At 43.4% G+C, this 16,494-nt stretch overlaps 1 protein-coding gene across 1 annotated transcript in view; it reads left to right on the top strand.

Moving 5' to 3' along the window:
- Nucleotides 1-10,477, top strand: part of LOC134289911 (uncharacterized) — a 151,511-nt gene extending 141,034 nt beyond the window's left edge. Inside the window, exon 2 of the mRNA XM_062856666.1 lies at nt 10,447-10,477. The gene's annotated coding sequence lies outside the window, so the exon portion shown is untranslated. The remainder of the gene's footprint in view (nt 1-10,446) is intronic.
- The last annotated feature ends 6,017 nt before the right edge of the window (nt 10,478-16,494 follow it).

Below are 16,494 nucleotides of genomic sequence, written 5' to 3'. Positions count from 1 at the left end.
AAACACATTCCTATGGTCGCCAAACCCTACGTCTCTCCGGAACCACCAAGAAGGTATTGCTTCAGAGAGGGGCTAGTGCATATCGCACCCTCAAGGTTAGCTGCCGTAGCCTAGCAGCAACGAACATCGATGACTCGCACTGGAGAGTCCATCACGATAGCATGCTGGCGCTTAGCCAGTTTCCCGAGTGGTCCTCGCCACTCCCTTTGTCCTCGGAAGGCGGGCAGGGTCAACCCCGCCCGCGCCCTACTGCTGAGCGGACATCAAGAACTGATGCCCACATGCAACCCGATCTGACCTGCTGAAGGCAAGGGTATCACTATCCTTCAGGCCTTATCAGCTGCATCCGTAGGTTGCAGACAGCAGGGTCTCACCTACCCCGACCCTTGCCGGGGACCCCTTTCCAACCGCGGGCTCAGATCCAACCCAGTAGACTGACGCCACGACAGCACCGCTACCGGGACTTCCTCTCCGCGGCCACTTAATCGCTGTAAGGGTCGATCTCGACCGCAGGGCACCGGTATGACCTACGAAGCCGACTTCGAACCCCTGGACCACCTCTTGTACTGCATCTCGACTAGCCATTCTCCGAGTCCACGCGCCACCTCCTTTGTAGCTCCCAGACGATATGGGTGATAGCCGTTGAAACGGCATTCCAGCTAATCTCATCCCTACACATTCTCTGGACCAAGTTGTCCGGAGTTGTGTCCTCCCCGCATGTGGCAAGCATGCGGTCACGCATTGTGCGAAAACGCGGGCACACGAACAAAACGTGTTCCGCCGTTTCCTCTAAACCATTGCACACTGGGCATTCGGGAGAATCCGCATGCCCGAAACGGTGTAGATACTGTCGGAAGCAACCATGACCTGTAAGGACCTGTGTCAGGTGGAATGAAACTTCCCCATGGCGCCTATTAATCCAACTATCTACCCTCGGTATCAACCTATGGGTCCACCTTCCTTTGGTGGAACTGTCCCACGCGCGCTGCCATTTGACCATAGAGGCCATCCTGACAGTCTTGCGTATGCCTCTTGTGCCGCGCATTTCGAAGCACTCCATATCCTCACTGATAAGAATGCTGATGGGCACCATACCAGTAATGACACAGAGAGCGTCGTGTGACACGGTACGGTACGCGCTTGCAACCCTCAGACACATAAGCCTGTAAGTACTTTCCAGCTTCCGTCGGTAGCATTCAGTACTTAGCGCGGTACCCCACGCCGGGCCGCCATACCTAAGTATGGACGTAGCAACACTAGCCAGAAGCTTGCGCTTACTGGCGTACACCGCTGAGCTATTGGACATCATCCGGGACAGTGCCGCAATAGCTGTGGAGGCTCTTTTACAGGCATAATCGACGTGGCTACCGAAGGTAAGCTTATCGTCGATCATCACGCCCAAGTGCTTGACAGAGCGCTTCGACAGGATAGTGCACTCTCCTACACTGATCTCCGTCTGCTGCGCCGACTGCATGTTGTTAACAACCGTCACCTCTGTCTTGTGGTGAGCCAGCTCCAGTTTTCTGGACCGCATCCACGCCTCCACAACCTTGATCGAGTGGTCGGTAGTCAACTTCACCTCCTCGATCGTTTCACCGTAGACTTCGAGCGTAATATCGTCGGCAAATCCGACAATCACCACTCCCACTGGGTACTCTAACCTCAACACCTCGTCGTACATGACATTCCATAACACCGGACCCAGGATGGAACCTTGCGGGACTCCTGAGGTTATGTGAAAGCACTTCCGACCCACCTCCGTGTCGTATACTAGTACGCGATTCTGGAAGTAGCTTCCGAGAATCTTGTACAAGTACTCCGGTATCCCCAGACGCAAGAGCGCATCAGCAATAGCAGCCCAACTGGCGCTATTAAATGCATTCCTTACATCCAGAGTCACTACCCCGCAAAAGCGAATTCCCCTCCTCTTAGGCTCGAGTGCTTTCTCGGCGGTTTTTGTAACCGACAAGATAGCGTCTACGGTGGACCTCCCCTTCCGGAAGCCATACTGGTTGCTCGAGAGACCATTTACGCCCTCAGTGAACTTCAACATTCTATTGAGGATGATCTTTTCGAGCACATTCCCCGCCGTGTCAATCAAGCATATTGGTCTATATGCCGACGGGTCTCCGGGTGGTTTCCCCGCCTTTGGCAATAGTACCAGGCTCTGCCTCTTCCAAGCTTCTGGGAAAACTCCCTCGTCCAGGCATTTCTGCATAGCAGACCTGAACATCTCGGCAGCTTCTGCAATAGCTACTTTTAAGGCCAGGTTCGGAACTCCGTCCGGACCTGGGGCCTTACCTACGCTAAGGGACTTAGCTATCCCCGCAAGTTCCACATCGGTGACCCTTTCCTCATCGCCAGCCCAAGTCCCCGGCTGTCCTACGAAAGGAGGCCAAGGACTAGGATCATGACGCGGAAAAAGTCCTCCAATGATCCCCTCCAACATCTCTGGAGATTGCTCTGTAGGAGCCATCACACCTCTCGTCTTGGCCATAACGATCCTGTAGGCATCACCCCACGGGTTCGTATTGGCACTCTGACAGAGACCCTCAAAGCAGGCCTTTTTGCTTGCTCTTATCTCGGTCTTGAGCGCGGCTTTTGCAGCGGCGAACACCACCCGCCGTTCGTTTCGCCACCCCGGCCTTAGCCTGACCGGTAAGGTAAGGTAAGTACTCCAAATGTCATGGTGATGTTTATATTATACTAACTTCTGTCCGAAAGTTATTATTTGACTAATTTGCATCAGAAAATATTTAAAATTCACATGGTTTCTCTTAAAAAAGGTAAGGGGGGGGGGGGTTGTTTATCAAGCTACGTCAGTTGTTTATTGGGGTGGGATATCCGAATTTGTGACGAAATGCTACGAGGAGGGAGGGATGTAAAAATCGCCTTAAAAACTACGTCGTTTATGGTCGCTCCCTTGCGGTGGGCGTTAAGTTACAGTGCAGAAGAGACTCAGCTGTATGAATACTGCATGATAAAATACCACGCGCCTCCTTGGAGGTAACGCATGGTGGTTTTTAGCGTACAGCATACATAATACGATTTCAAGCCTCTACAGTATGTAGGTATGAATAGTTAGGCTTAATATTTGATGATGACAAAATATTGCCTATCCGGTTGGAATCAAGACAGACATTCAATCAAAAATTGTCATTTTCTTGGTCCACAAGTGTCACAACTGTTTCGCATCTAGTGCGCTGTGTTGCTGACAACAACGGGAAGGATGCGCACTATATTTGATATGATTAAAAAACGTCGCGAGTTGGGTCGCGTCGCGACTTGATTGTGCGAAGTCCGGTTTGGTGGCGGCCCGATAATATTTATACCAAAAGCTGATAAAACATGAATGTTAAAGTTAAAATGTTGTTAAAGTTATAAAACACGCCAATGTTTGGGAGCAACCAAAAAATAATATAGCATATCATAGCTTGAAAGATCTTATGAAAATCATCACACCAATAGAAGAGATTTCTCGCCCAATCGAGCGACGAACCGGCACGCCATCACACTCAACCCAAAATCAACAAGTGTCATAACTTGTATGACCAATCTCACAGGCCGTTCCATCGCATCGCACCCACTGTGGCCTCGTGCACGACCGCATGAATCGCACTCGTCAAACCCATAGTCAGTCATCCTACCTTCTCTCCTACCCATCTTTCTCTTCAGCAGCTCCTCGACCGGTCTCTGCTCTGCTCTGGTGGTGTCGGTTTGCTGGGTCGCCGTCCGCGGTCTTCTCTACGTCTCTCCTTCACCGCCACCATCCACCATGGCACCAGCCAACAGCCAGCCTCTTCTGCCTGCGTGTTCCACATTAGCAGTCGTTTCAATCATATATATTTCCTGTCCGACTCGTGGGAATAAAAGGCAGGTGCAAGCTAAGAGATTTTTCGCTAATGCTTGTTTTATTATTTATTATTATACGATTTTTAAGTGAAACAAGACGAGCCAGAGCGAGAGAAGGCGAGAAGCAGAAGGAGCGAGATAGCACGCAGCCTTTGGGATCGTGTTGAATATCTTACATGTGCGCGAGTCCGTGCTGCTCTGGCTCCTGCGTGTCGAACGTGAGAAGAAGGAGCTTCGGATACACAACATTGACGTTCGTCAACCCGCCACCGACCGCGCGGCCGCGACTCCTTCCAAGAGGCTGCTGCTGGTGCTGCGGTTTCGCGGAGGTGAAGCCACGGTGAGCACGGAGTTCACTCCAGTTCCAGCAGCGCCAATAGGGTTATTTGCTTCTTCGCTTGGTTCCTTGGCGCGTCCGTAGCCGTCGCCGTCGCCATCTCCCATCATCAGCATTTTCCTGGGGGGCTTTTAGCATGCGCGAACCGTGAGATCGCTCGACAGTTGCACGTCTTCGATTGCTCCAATGTTGCTGATTTTGTTTTGTGCCGTTTCGTCTTCCCCCCTCAATTATCGGGCAGGCTATTCTACACGGGAATCCGATGTTGCTGGTTGTTGCTGTTGTTGAAGGCATTGTTATTGCTGCTCACTTGAGTATTGTTACTTTTTTATTATCGGTGAGGAATCAACGCGACGCCATGGTCTCGGTAGCGTTTTGACCGCCGTCCTCGTCGTTGCTCAGCACGTGCTTCTGTTGGGTGAGTTGGGTGGTTCAACCACGAGGGAGTGAGTTCGTTAGAAAAGCGCGCGCAAAACAATGACCACTTTGGATTGATGACGGTGGTGGTGGCTTGGATAATACATGGCAATATAAACACACTAAAAATATCGTTGCATGCCATTTGTATGGTGCATGTGACTCGTGCTCGCTCCCAAGTTAGAATGCCACTTATTTACAAAGCAACTAAACTGGATTAAAAATGAGACAATGTCGCATGGCAATTGTGTTTGCCATAACACGTGTCACCTATAAAAATAACCATAATGGTACACCCATTGGGACGACTTCTGGGTAATTATTTCTTTTATGTTCTCGTGATTTGTAGTGTGCACTACGCTCAAGTGTTTATGGACACACAACAATAGCCCATTGGCAGTAAATTAATTTATTATAAGGATTTCTTGAACGATGGTAGTTTAAAAATGATGTTTTATTAGATTGATTTTTCTATGGAAAATTCACTCATGATATTCAGATTATTATTTTTCTTCAACCTAGTGTAACGTCTCAACTGAGAGCAATCCTGCTTCTATGATAAATGATATACACTATCCGCCAATAGTACGGAATCGTTGTTATACTCAGTATAATAAGGTAAAAAAAATAGTATACCTAGAACCAATTTTGCTGTGGTTGTGAGTACGAGTTGCATTTAGGGGGGTCATAGGCGCTGTCCATAAACTACGTAGACTCCTTTTTGGCCATCTCAGACTCCCAACCCCCCTACCCCCTCGTAGACTTTTGTTCATACAAAATTTTCAAAATTTGTATGAACCATAGAGGACCCCCCCCCCCCCCCCCCAAATTCTACGTAGTTTATTTAATAATCACATTTAACTACTACTTTCAGTCCTGGCCACCCACGGTGGTGAATGAAAATCTCAAGAAAAATATCAGGAGGATCACTGCAAGACGACCTGATAACAACTACGAGGAAAAGCCTCCAGAAAGAATATGAAAGAGCAATACTGTTGGAATCTTTCAGGGGAAGTTCTGGGAGAAACTTCAAGATGCATTCCAGGTGAAACTACAAGGGCAATCCCGCGAAAAGCTTTGAGAAATATCCCGAGAAAAACTCCAGTGGAAATCCCAGAAGAAACTATAACCTATATCCACCTAGAATCCGTACACAGCATTTAGCACTAGTGCGTGTAAAAATTTAACGCGGGCTGGTACGACAATCGCGATATCTCAAAAACCATTATGTGTGATGTTCTCAGGTGATGTTAACCATGGCAAAAGAAGGTGTCCGTGGATGATTTAAGCTTGAGTTCATGGACAGCTCAGCTCGAAAGTCCATGGTTTGGCAATAGTTTGAACTATGGGCATCGTTTTCTTACTAATTTTGTACAAGGTTGACAGCAGCCCCAGTTGAGTTCACTTTTTTTTAACTGTCACTACAGTTGGAGATGATCAGTTCTTTCGTCACAGATGGTTAATTTCTGGTGTTTTCGTAAATAAGTTTCTGGAAATTCTCTTAACCCCCACTAAACCCCCATGGACTCTATGTAACGCATATAAGACGCTCCGAAAACACCTTCGTAATGCCTCTAAATCCGCCGAAAATGCTTTAGAACTTCCTGAAACGCCTCCTAAATCCCGCTCGGATCCCAAGTAACACACATGAGGCCCTCCTTAAATGCCTTCCAAATCTCCCTGAAGCCCCTCTGAAATCCACCTAAAATTCACTGAAACCTCGTAAAATATCACCGAAGTGCACCTCACAGCCTCTCCCCCCCCTCTCCATCAAACGCACTTAAAACCCTCTCAAACTAGCCAAAACCCGTCGAAAATCCTCTGACACTCTCTGAAACACCTTCGAACACCCCCTCAGACCCACGAAAACGGCCCTGAAACTTGCTACGAAAATTAATTTACCCACATTCTCACGCTTCCGGTTCTCAGCTCATTTCCTCAAAACCCTCTGGGGGGCCTTGAAACGCCTTTGAGGCCTCTACTGAAACCCCTTTGGATCTCCTAAAACGCCCCTAAGACCACATAAATCGCCTCTGAGATCCCCTTGAGACGCCATTCCCAGACAACCAGGAATCGCAAAAGGATTCACGCTGTACACCGTATAAAGTACTATTTGAGGTCACTATCGCAAATATGTATGTACGGCTGAGGGATAATTTCCATCGCATATGATGTTTTTTTTTTAACTTACTGCGATGTATTTGATAAAAACGCAAGAGTGCAAGTTAACTTTTATAATGTATGACTACATGGTAGTAGACGATATTCCGATGGTTTGTTGCGACGAACTTTGCTGATTCACAAAAGCGTTCGAGTGAACTCGCAAAGTGTCAATTGTCGTACTGCAATGATTATACGACTACGCTTGATACTTTTTTAATTATGTCATTTTAACCCCCATTGGTGTACAAACTAAATCGCATGAAAGTGAAAATAAACTCGGTCAAATGTACATACAAACTCGCATAAGCTAGAATCGTTAACGTTGGCATACTGCGATGTGATATGTGATAACAATGTAAGAGGTGCTATTGGAGTGCCAAAAAGCTACAAGGAAGTGAAAAGTCATCATTATGGTTACAAAACAAGTTACAAAGTCAACATTTTTGTTTTGTTCACCTGATAATAAACAATGGGTGGTGCTAGCAAGAGAGGAGTTGTGGTAGCTGTACGGGAAATCATGCTACATTATTTTGATCTCCAAATAGCCTGCTGAACACGTACAGCGCATGGAAACCAAGTGCATTCCAACAAGCACTGAGGATAGTTAGAATGTCATGACAATTAATCAGTGTGTTTCATAAGTAGTGTTTGGTGTTAAGTGTGAAGTGCGGCTCGATAATCCAAAGGTTATTAGTTCAATACTTAGGTGACAACTTTTTTTTTATTTTGAATATGCTTAAGTCGCAAAAGATGCTATATTACGTCGCAATAGTGCATACCGTGCATCGCATAAGATATCGCTTCAAGTCATATAGCGTCATTATTTTTCCGTCAACGCACGTATAGCGCCTCCATTTTGGTACTGATAAGGCATTTTAGCTGCATCTTATGCGATGTAGCTTTACCGCATAAAAGTACGTATAACATGAACATAAATTTCATTATACGTGCAAATTGGTTGTCTGGGTTAAGACCACCTAGAACCCCTGAGACTTCTTGAAGCGCCTTTGAGGCTCTCTTTTATGGGTTCTTTTATGAAGGGCATAAAAAAGGCAATAATTAAAAGTCCTATGATTAAATTTTAAGTGTATATAATTTTAATCAAAGGAAGAAAAAAAACGCACCGCAGATTCTGGCAGTAAATTCATTTTTAGAAATAAATCCTCATATTTTTTTTTCATTTCTGAAGATTTTAGAGTAATTGGAATTTTTATTTCAAGATGATAATCAATAACTTAAACAGTAGTGGGCACGCTGGACGTTAACCGTTAACGCATTTCGGACGAACAATTGCCTCTATGCGCACAAAGGTCACTTAAAAGTTCACCATAAATTCTCTCCAATTTGCAAGTGAGGTGCACCTTTAAAAGAGGAGGAATATTCAATTTTAACTTTCAGTTTTAGAGCTATTCACGAGCAACCACAATTTAACGGTTAACGGTTAACGAGAACTATCCGTTAACCGTTAAATCGCGTTCACCTCTCAATAATTCGAAAACTAATAGTTCAAATTGAACCTTTTGTCTCCTCAATATGAAGGGATATTGCAGTAGAGAAGTTTTTAGTGACATTTGTTTGGATAACGGCAAATTTTCGTCTAACATGCATTAACGGTTAACGGTAAGCGTGCCCACCACTGAACTTAAATCAGTTTCCAGAAATCTTGGTAATAAACAGCGGTTTTTTTTATTTTTTTATTTATAACAAAGCCTCTAACGGCAGTGTTTTTTTTTGTAACAGACGTAACACTGGCAAAATATCCATCGACCATGTTTTTAACGATCATTTCGAATCTTCAAAGTTGTAGATTTCACAACCAGAGGCGCTCGCATCGTTTTTCTTTGCATTTGATGTTTCACACTAATGCCTTCTGTTGACGTTATTGAACAACGCAGTGTGTCATGCAACATGGTACACAGATCGAAAAAAGAGTGTTCTGGGACATAGTTATGATACACACTATTGGAGAATGGAGCATGAAATATCATGTAAACTTCCATTATATGTCATGTAATTCAGCATGACTCTGTGTGTTAATATAACATATAACACAAATTAACATGATATATCATGTAAACCATCATAACACTAAGTTTACATGACTAAACTGAAGTTAACATGACGTGTAAATTTCATTATTGTTATCTGTGTAGGGTGACAGGACATTGAATTTTCACGATAATTGGCGACAAACATATCTAAAAGTCCAATCTGCAAAAGAGAGGCTCTCTTTGTTCCGATTCTTTTTAGCTTATTACGATGTCACAGTGGACATTTTGACAATTTGTGACGTGTAGATCGGACAAGGATTGTTTAATATACCTTCCGACGCAAGAAGTAAATCAAAATTTATAAATACAAGCACATTACAATCTAAAGAGAGGAGACTTAAAGAGAGCCTTTTATCTGCACTTAGGACCTATACAAATGTTCAGCCTGAATTGTTCTAGGTGCTACATCTGAAAATGCAATGAATGAAGATTCGTGAACTTCAACCATATGAAATTTAAAGGTGTTGGTAAAATTTTACTGAATCAAGATGAGGTAGTGTGAGAAGTGAGCTATATTAGTTAGTGCACTTTTACATGAGATATAATGTAAAATTACAGTACCATCGTGTAAATTTCCGCCAACCATCACGAAAACCATCATGGACTCCAACCGGTTACGCGACTATTAGCGGAAATTTACACGAACGTAACGTAATTTTTCATGATATCTCATGTAAATATGCACTAGGATTCCTTTAGACTTTCCTTTAGGATTCTCCCAGGAGTTTTACCTGAGATTCTTAAAGAGGTTTCATCTGAGATTCATTCGTGAGTTATATATGGGATTCCTCTAGGAACTACCTCCGGGATTGCTCTTCAGTGGGAGTTTGTTCCGATATTTCTTCAGGAATTTTTCTTGGGATTCCTCAAGGATTAACTTTTGGGATATTCTCTGAAGTATCTGCGATTCCCAAAGAGATTCCATACGGGATTTCTTCTGATTTTTTTATGGAGTTCAAGGATTGTTTTACAGGATTCGTCCAAGAATTCATTCCGAGATTCCTCCAGGAATTCGTTATCGAGATTTCTGCAGGTTTATTCTGAGATTTCTCCAATAACTCGTTCCGAGCTTTCAAGAATTCGTTCAAAAAATTGATCCGAGATTCGTGAAGGAATTCCATCTGAGATTCCTCCAGGAATTCTTACTGGGATTCTTCTAGGAGTTCAGGGATACCTCTTGAAATGCTCACTCAAGGAACTCTTGGAAGAATTCCAAATGGAACTTCTGGAGGAATTCCAGAAAGAGCTGCTCAAAAAATCTCGAAAGAAGGAATTCTCGGAATTCCCGGAATAAACTCTTTGAGGAGACCCAGAAGGAACTTCTAGAAGAATGCATGAGCATGAGCATAGATGACCGCACAATTCGTAGTTGCTACTCCGTGATTGACCAGAGCAATCGAAATTGCACAAGGAACCAATGAATAGGGCTTAGGACTAGCTTACTATTCTCAATGTACACAGGTCGAGAGCTCCCAACTTTAATAGGGTCAATAACGGCGCCGGCCACGTCCTTACGGTCATCGAGGATAGGAGGGAATGTTAGTAAGACAAACGTTGTTATAAAGACCGCGAATCGCTGCATCTCCACGTTTGTCTCAGGAAGGATTTTTTTGTTAGTAGGGTAAGGTACAGGGGATAGACAAAATGATCGGGACAGGCAAAATCATCACGTTTTAAAAAAAATTCAAATAGCTGTAACTTTTCGAAAAGTGCATAAAACTATCTCAAATTTTTAGTGTAAGATGATCAACTAGTTGTGTATTGGTGGTCCAATTTTGGAAAAGATCGGACTATTCTGCATGAAGTATTAAAGATTCTAGATAAAGGTATAATTATCCGATTGCCAACTTTGAGCTGTTATATCTCCGGATTCAATGAACCAAATGAAATGAAATTTTGACCATTTACGACTTATATAATGAGCTCTGAAAAACATTTGACTCAATTTGAAATTTTCAACAAGCAAAAAAGTTATAGCGATTTAGTTTATTTTATGATTTTTTATTAAATTGGTCTATTTTTAATATGCATTCCATTACTTTTTTAATTTATTGCCAGCCATGTTGTTACTTTCCTTCAAAACATATTTATATTCAACTCAATTTGAGGGAATTTAAATGAACTATAATTAGCATCTTGAATTTTGAAACGATTTTGAAATTTTGGATAATTTGGTGTTTTATTAAAAAAATAATCTAATCGTTATAATTTTCTTCCACGTTGAGAATTTTATGTTCAGTTAAAGGTTTTCTATAGCTCATTATATAAGTCATAAATGGTCAAAATTTCATTGCATTCGGTTCATTGAATCCGGAGATATAACAGCTCAAAGTTGGCTATCGGATAAATATTCCTTTCTCTAGAATCATTATAACTTCGTGCAGAATAGCCCGATCTTTTCCAAAATTGGACCACTGATACACAATTAGTTGATCATCTTACAGTAAAAATTTGAGATTATTTGATGCACCTTTTGAAAAGTTACAGCTATTTGAATTTTTTTCGCGGAGTGCAAATTTTGTCTGTCCCGATCATTTTGTCTATCCCCTGTACATTGTCAGTCCGGGAGTCACCTATGGTTGGTGATATGATTTGACAATGGATCAATATACACAAACCGCCGTTAACAACCGACCACTTTTCGACGCAAAAACTAGCCAAAAAGAAAATTCTATCGCGCGTCTCCACTCCACTAGGGAGCAGAAAATTTTAGTCTATTCCACACAGAAATACACTGAACGCGACTCACTTGTCGGCGCCCAGATTTTTCTCGACCGGCGAGCCCGAACCAACACTTTTCACGCTTTTGTGTAAATGCAAAAAATGAAAGAAAATATGTATTATCAACTTTAAGTGTATTGGGAACTAGCGCCGACGGAAAGCGAAAAATTCGGAACCGACTCGATCCACGACGCGTCCACCTCACACTCCAGCATTTCGACTTTGCCTCCAAAAACACACTGAACTGCCCCATACGAAGATGAGCATTGTGAAATAGACGACGACGACGACGACGACGCGCTCGCGGCCGAACCAAATGAAAAAAGCGGCATTTCGACTTTGCCTCCAAAAACACACTGAACTGCCCCGTACAAAGATGAGCACTGTGAAATAGACGACGACGACGACGACGACGACGACGCGCTCGCGGCCGAACCAAATGAAAAAAGCGGCATTTCGACTTTGCCTCCAAAAACACACTAAACTGCCCCGTACGAAGATGAGCACTGTGAAATAGACGACGACGACGACGACGACGCGCTCGCGGCCGAACCAAATGAAAAAAGCGGCATTTCGATTTTGCCTCCAAAAACACACTGAACTGCCCCGTACGAAGATGAGCACTGTGAAATAGACGACGACGACGACGACGACGACGACGACGACGACGACGCGCTCGCGGCCGAACCGAATGAAAAAAGCGGCATTTCGATTTTGCCTCCAAAAACACACTGAACTGCCCCGTACGAAGATGGGCACTGTGAAATAGACGACGACGACGACGACGACGCGCTCGCGGCCGAACCAAATGAAAAAAGCGGCATTTCGACTTTGCCTCCAAAAACACACTGAACTGCCCCGTACAAAGATGAGCACTGTGAAATAGACGACGACGACGACGACGACGACGACGCGCTCGCGGCCGAACCAAATGAAAAAAGCGGCATTTCGACTTTGCCTCCAAAAACACACTAAACTGCCCCGTACGAAGATGAGCACTGTGAAATAGACGACGACGACGACGACGACGCGCTCGCGGCCGAACCAAATGAAAAAAGCGGCATTTCGATTTTGCCTCCAAAAACACACTGAACTGCCCCGTACGAAGATGAGCACTGTGAAATAGACGACGACGACGACGACGACGACGACGACGACGACGACGCGCTCGCGGCCGAACCGAATGAAAAAAGCGGCATTTCGATTTTGCCTCCAAAAACACACTGAACTGCCCCGTACGAAGATGGGCACTGTGAAATAGACGACGACGACGACGACGACGCGCTCGCGGCCGAACCAAATGAAAAAAGCGGCATTTCGACTTTGCCTCCAAAAACACACTAAACTGCCCCGTACGAAGATGAGCACTGTGAAATAGACGACGACGACGACGCGCTCGCGGCCGAACCAAATGAAAAAAGCGGCATTTCGATTTTGCCTCCAAAAACACACTGAACTGCCCCGTACGAAGATGAGCACTGTGAAATAGACGACGACGACGACGCGCTCGCGGCCGAACCAAATGAAAAAAGCGGCATTTCGACTTTGCCTCCAAAAACACACTAAACTGCCCCGTACGAAGATGAGCACTGTGAAATAGACGACGACGACGACGCGCTCGCGGCCGAACCAAATGAAAAAAGCGGCATTTCGATTTTGCCTCCAAAAACACACTGAACTGCCCCGTACGAAGATGAGCACTGTGAAATAGACGACGACGACGACGCGCTCGCGGCCGAACCAAATGAAAAAAGCGGCATTTCGACTTTGCCTCCAAAAACACACTAAACTGCCCCGTACGAAGATGAGCACTGTCCCAGAAGGAACTTCTAGAAGAATGACAGAAAAAACTCATTGAGGAATCCCAAATGATACTTCTGGTCAGTGGCGAAGCCAAAAATTTACTCTGGGAGGGGTTTTTGACGATCAATGATACCTTTTTTATTATTTGACCCTCACATTTCTTCAACAGTAATGTTAAATGAGGGCATATATATTCGATTTCAGTCGTAGTGACAAAATACCGGCGCAGCCAAAAAGCTTATACTTATAAGCTAATACAAAAAAAATATATACGGAAAATTTGTTCCACAAATTTTGGCTCTGGGATGGATTGTTATTCAACCCTCCCCTACGCCAGTGCTCCTGGTTAATTTCAGAAAAAAATCTCCTGGAGAAATCTTAGAAAGTGGAATCCTCAAATGGAGGAGTCCTGGAAGAAACATCCAATTCTCTCAAGAATCTCCTAATTGAATTCCTAAAGAAATTCTCCGAATGAACTCCTGGAATCATCTCGGAAGCAATTTCTGCAGAAACATCGAAAAAATTCTTGAGGATTTCCGAAACTCTAGGAGGAATCTCCAAAGGAGTTGCTGGAGAAATTATAGCAGAAATCTTCAGAAGAATCTCGTAGGCAGTGCCAGGAGGAGTTCTAAAAATAACTCTTGGGTGAATCCAAAAAGAAACCCCTTTAGGAATATAATAAGATACCTTTCATTTCTGGAAGAAAAACAAAGAAAACTTTGAAAGGAGTCCTGAATAAACCCCAGATACCTGGAAGAAACTCCTGGAGAAATCTTGGAACAACTTCCTGGAGGAATCCGAGATGGGAGCTCTTTAAAATTGTCAGCAGAAAATTCTATAAGAAAGCCTCGGAAAAAATTCTGAATTTACCCCTTAAAAAGGAACTCCAGGAGCAATCCGGGAAGAATGGAACTTCTGAAAAAACCTCGGAAGTAATTCCTGGAGGAAGGAGTTCCTAATACTTTTCAATAAGCAACACCGGTCTTAATGGCTGCGTCTAAATACAGTCAATTGATGATAGGCAGGAATTAATGGCGTAAAAATTGCTTGGCCAGTAGCCGATATGTTCTTTGCATTACTAAGAAAAAAATACTTAATAACCAATGGAAAAAAACTAAAAGAAGAACATCACCGTACAATACTTAGGACTGTACACTAGACCAAGGTTTTTATATATTGTAAGGTTGAGCATGATGTTTAGTTTGTGGAGAAAAGGAGAGAAAGCGAAATTTCAAAGGAATTTGAGGAAGCGGGGGATTTGTTTTCAGAATTTCTCACGGTGAAAAAATAATGGCCGCTCAACCAGTTTTGACATCTAAGACTACCTTAGAATATGTTATTACCTTGCACTATAGACAATAGTTTAGGTGAATCCAGGATACTCCAGGGAAAAATATCAAATGAGACAGCTGCTTAAATCATGTACATAAATGACGCTTCTTGGTGAGCGGTTATGAGAATGATGACATTGATTCCGTTGAATGGAGTTCATACTTGATGTACCCTTCAAAGTATAAACAAACCAGTTTTTAAATGGTACCAAGCATTCAACCTGAGACAAAACAAAGGACCCGCAACCCAAAAAAAACACAGAAGCACCTATTTTTTGCTCACGAGTGCTTATATTAACAACAATAAAACATTACCGTTTAGCTCATCGCGCCATTTCGTCAATGGAGAAAAGTATGATCCATTATTACCGTTCTACGCCTCAACCTCCCCCAGAGCCTGACGGTTAGCACCAGTAGTAGCGTTTACGAACAGGAGAGGCGGAAAAAACTACACTGATTTTGCCATCATCATCACCATCATCATCCACTTGCCGCCACTTTTACTTACACACGATTTTGTATGCTGAAGCTAGGGAAGGTCTGATCAGAATGCTCTGCTAATGCTAAGGTGAATAAACTTATACTTTAGAATAAAGTCTTACCATATAATTCATAACAATTTTCAATCTACATATTCAAACCAATGACACACAAATATTTACTGAAAACTAAATGTATTGAAAGCTTAAATAAACAACAATGCTTCTCCACATCAGACAGAGGAATAATTTTTGCAGAAGTTATGATGAATTAAATACACTACCCGTCATAAGTACGGACTCACAACAAGTATTGCAACAATATTGCATCACCCTGACTCACCTCGTTATCTCCAAAACTTGAGGACTTACAAGGATGCTGTCTTCAGGAAAAGCTATTCAGAAGACCAAAAGCAACAACTTTTCTGAAGGTGGCATTTTTGTAGGTGTTCTGGTTTTAGAGGTGATGCAATATTGTTGCAATACTTTTTGTGAGTCCGTACTTATGACGGGTAGTGTATGAAAGAAAGCGTGCGCTAATATTTACCTTAAGCTTCAAGCATATTAAAACCTCGAAAATGTGCTGAATGAAAATCATAAACAAAACGAGAGGGAACTATTTTCTAATAATAGTGCTAACAGAAATTATAATATGTCAAATATTGAACCCATTTAATTTGGAGAAACACAAAATAGGGAATCATCAGAACAAACCTCATTTAGGTCCGTAACAAACGCCTCTCCCCTACTTGTCGTCATACACCAGGGGTGGTGTCGGTCTGTAACGGAATGCCGGAACAGCCGCATCCATCCAACGCGCCAGCCTCTTGCCAGCAGCAATCCGTATCGCAATGCGTTGGTCGTTCACTTGATCGTTGTTGTTGATGGTTTTCTATGAGCGTGGGAAAATGGTATGACGTTCTTTTTGAAAACGAGGGGGAAGTAGACCGCCATAGGTACCTACTGAACAAAAACAATAACTATGCTATGGAGGAGGGTGCCTCTAGAGACAGTCGGATCAGGTACCTGCCGCACCTCGCACCGGCTCAATGCTTCTTTTTGGTATGTGCAAACAATAAATGGGTAGGAAATTTTTAGTGGAAAGTATAAAAGGGAAGAAATGAGGCTATCTTCAAGACCGGGATAGTTCTTGATAGTGCTGTCCATAAACTATGTAGACTTGTTTTAGGCTATCTCAATAGCCACCAGAAACTCCTCTAGCAGTTTACTTAGAACTTTTCATGTCAAAATTAAAAAAAAAAAAACATCTTGTAAGTTATTCAACAACTCCATCAGAGTTTCACTAAGGAAGGAGATTTGAGTTCACATGAATCTTTGGA

Source organism: Aedes albopictus, chromosome 3, assembly GCF_035046485.1.
Source record: "Aedes albopictus strain Foshan chromosome 3, AalbF5, whole genome shotgun sequence".
Lineage (NCBI taxonomy): Eukaryota > Metazoa > Arthropoda > Insecta > Diptera > Culicidae > Aedes > Aedes albopictus.
This window is presented reverse-complemented; position numbering and strand designations above follow the sequence as displayed.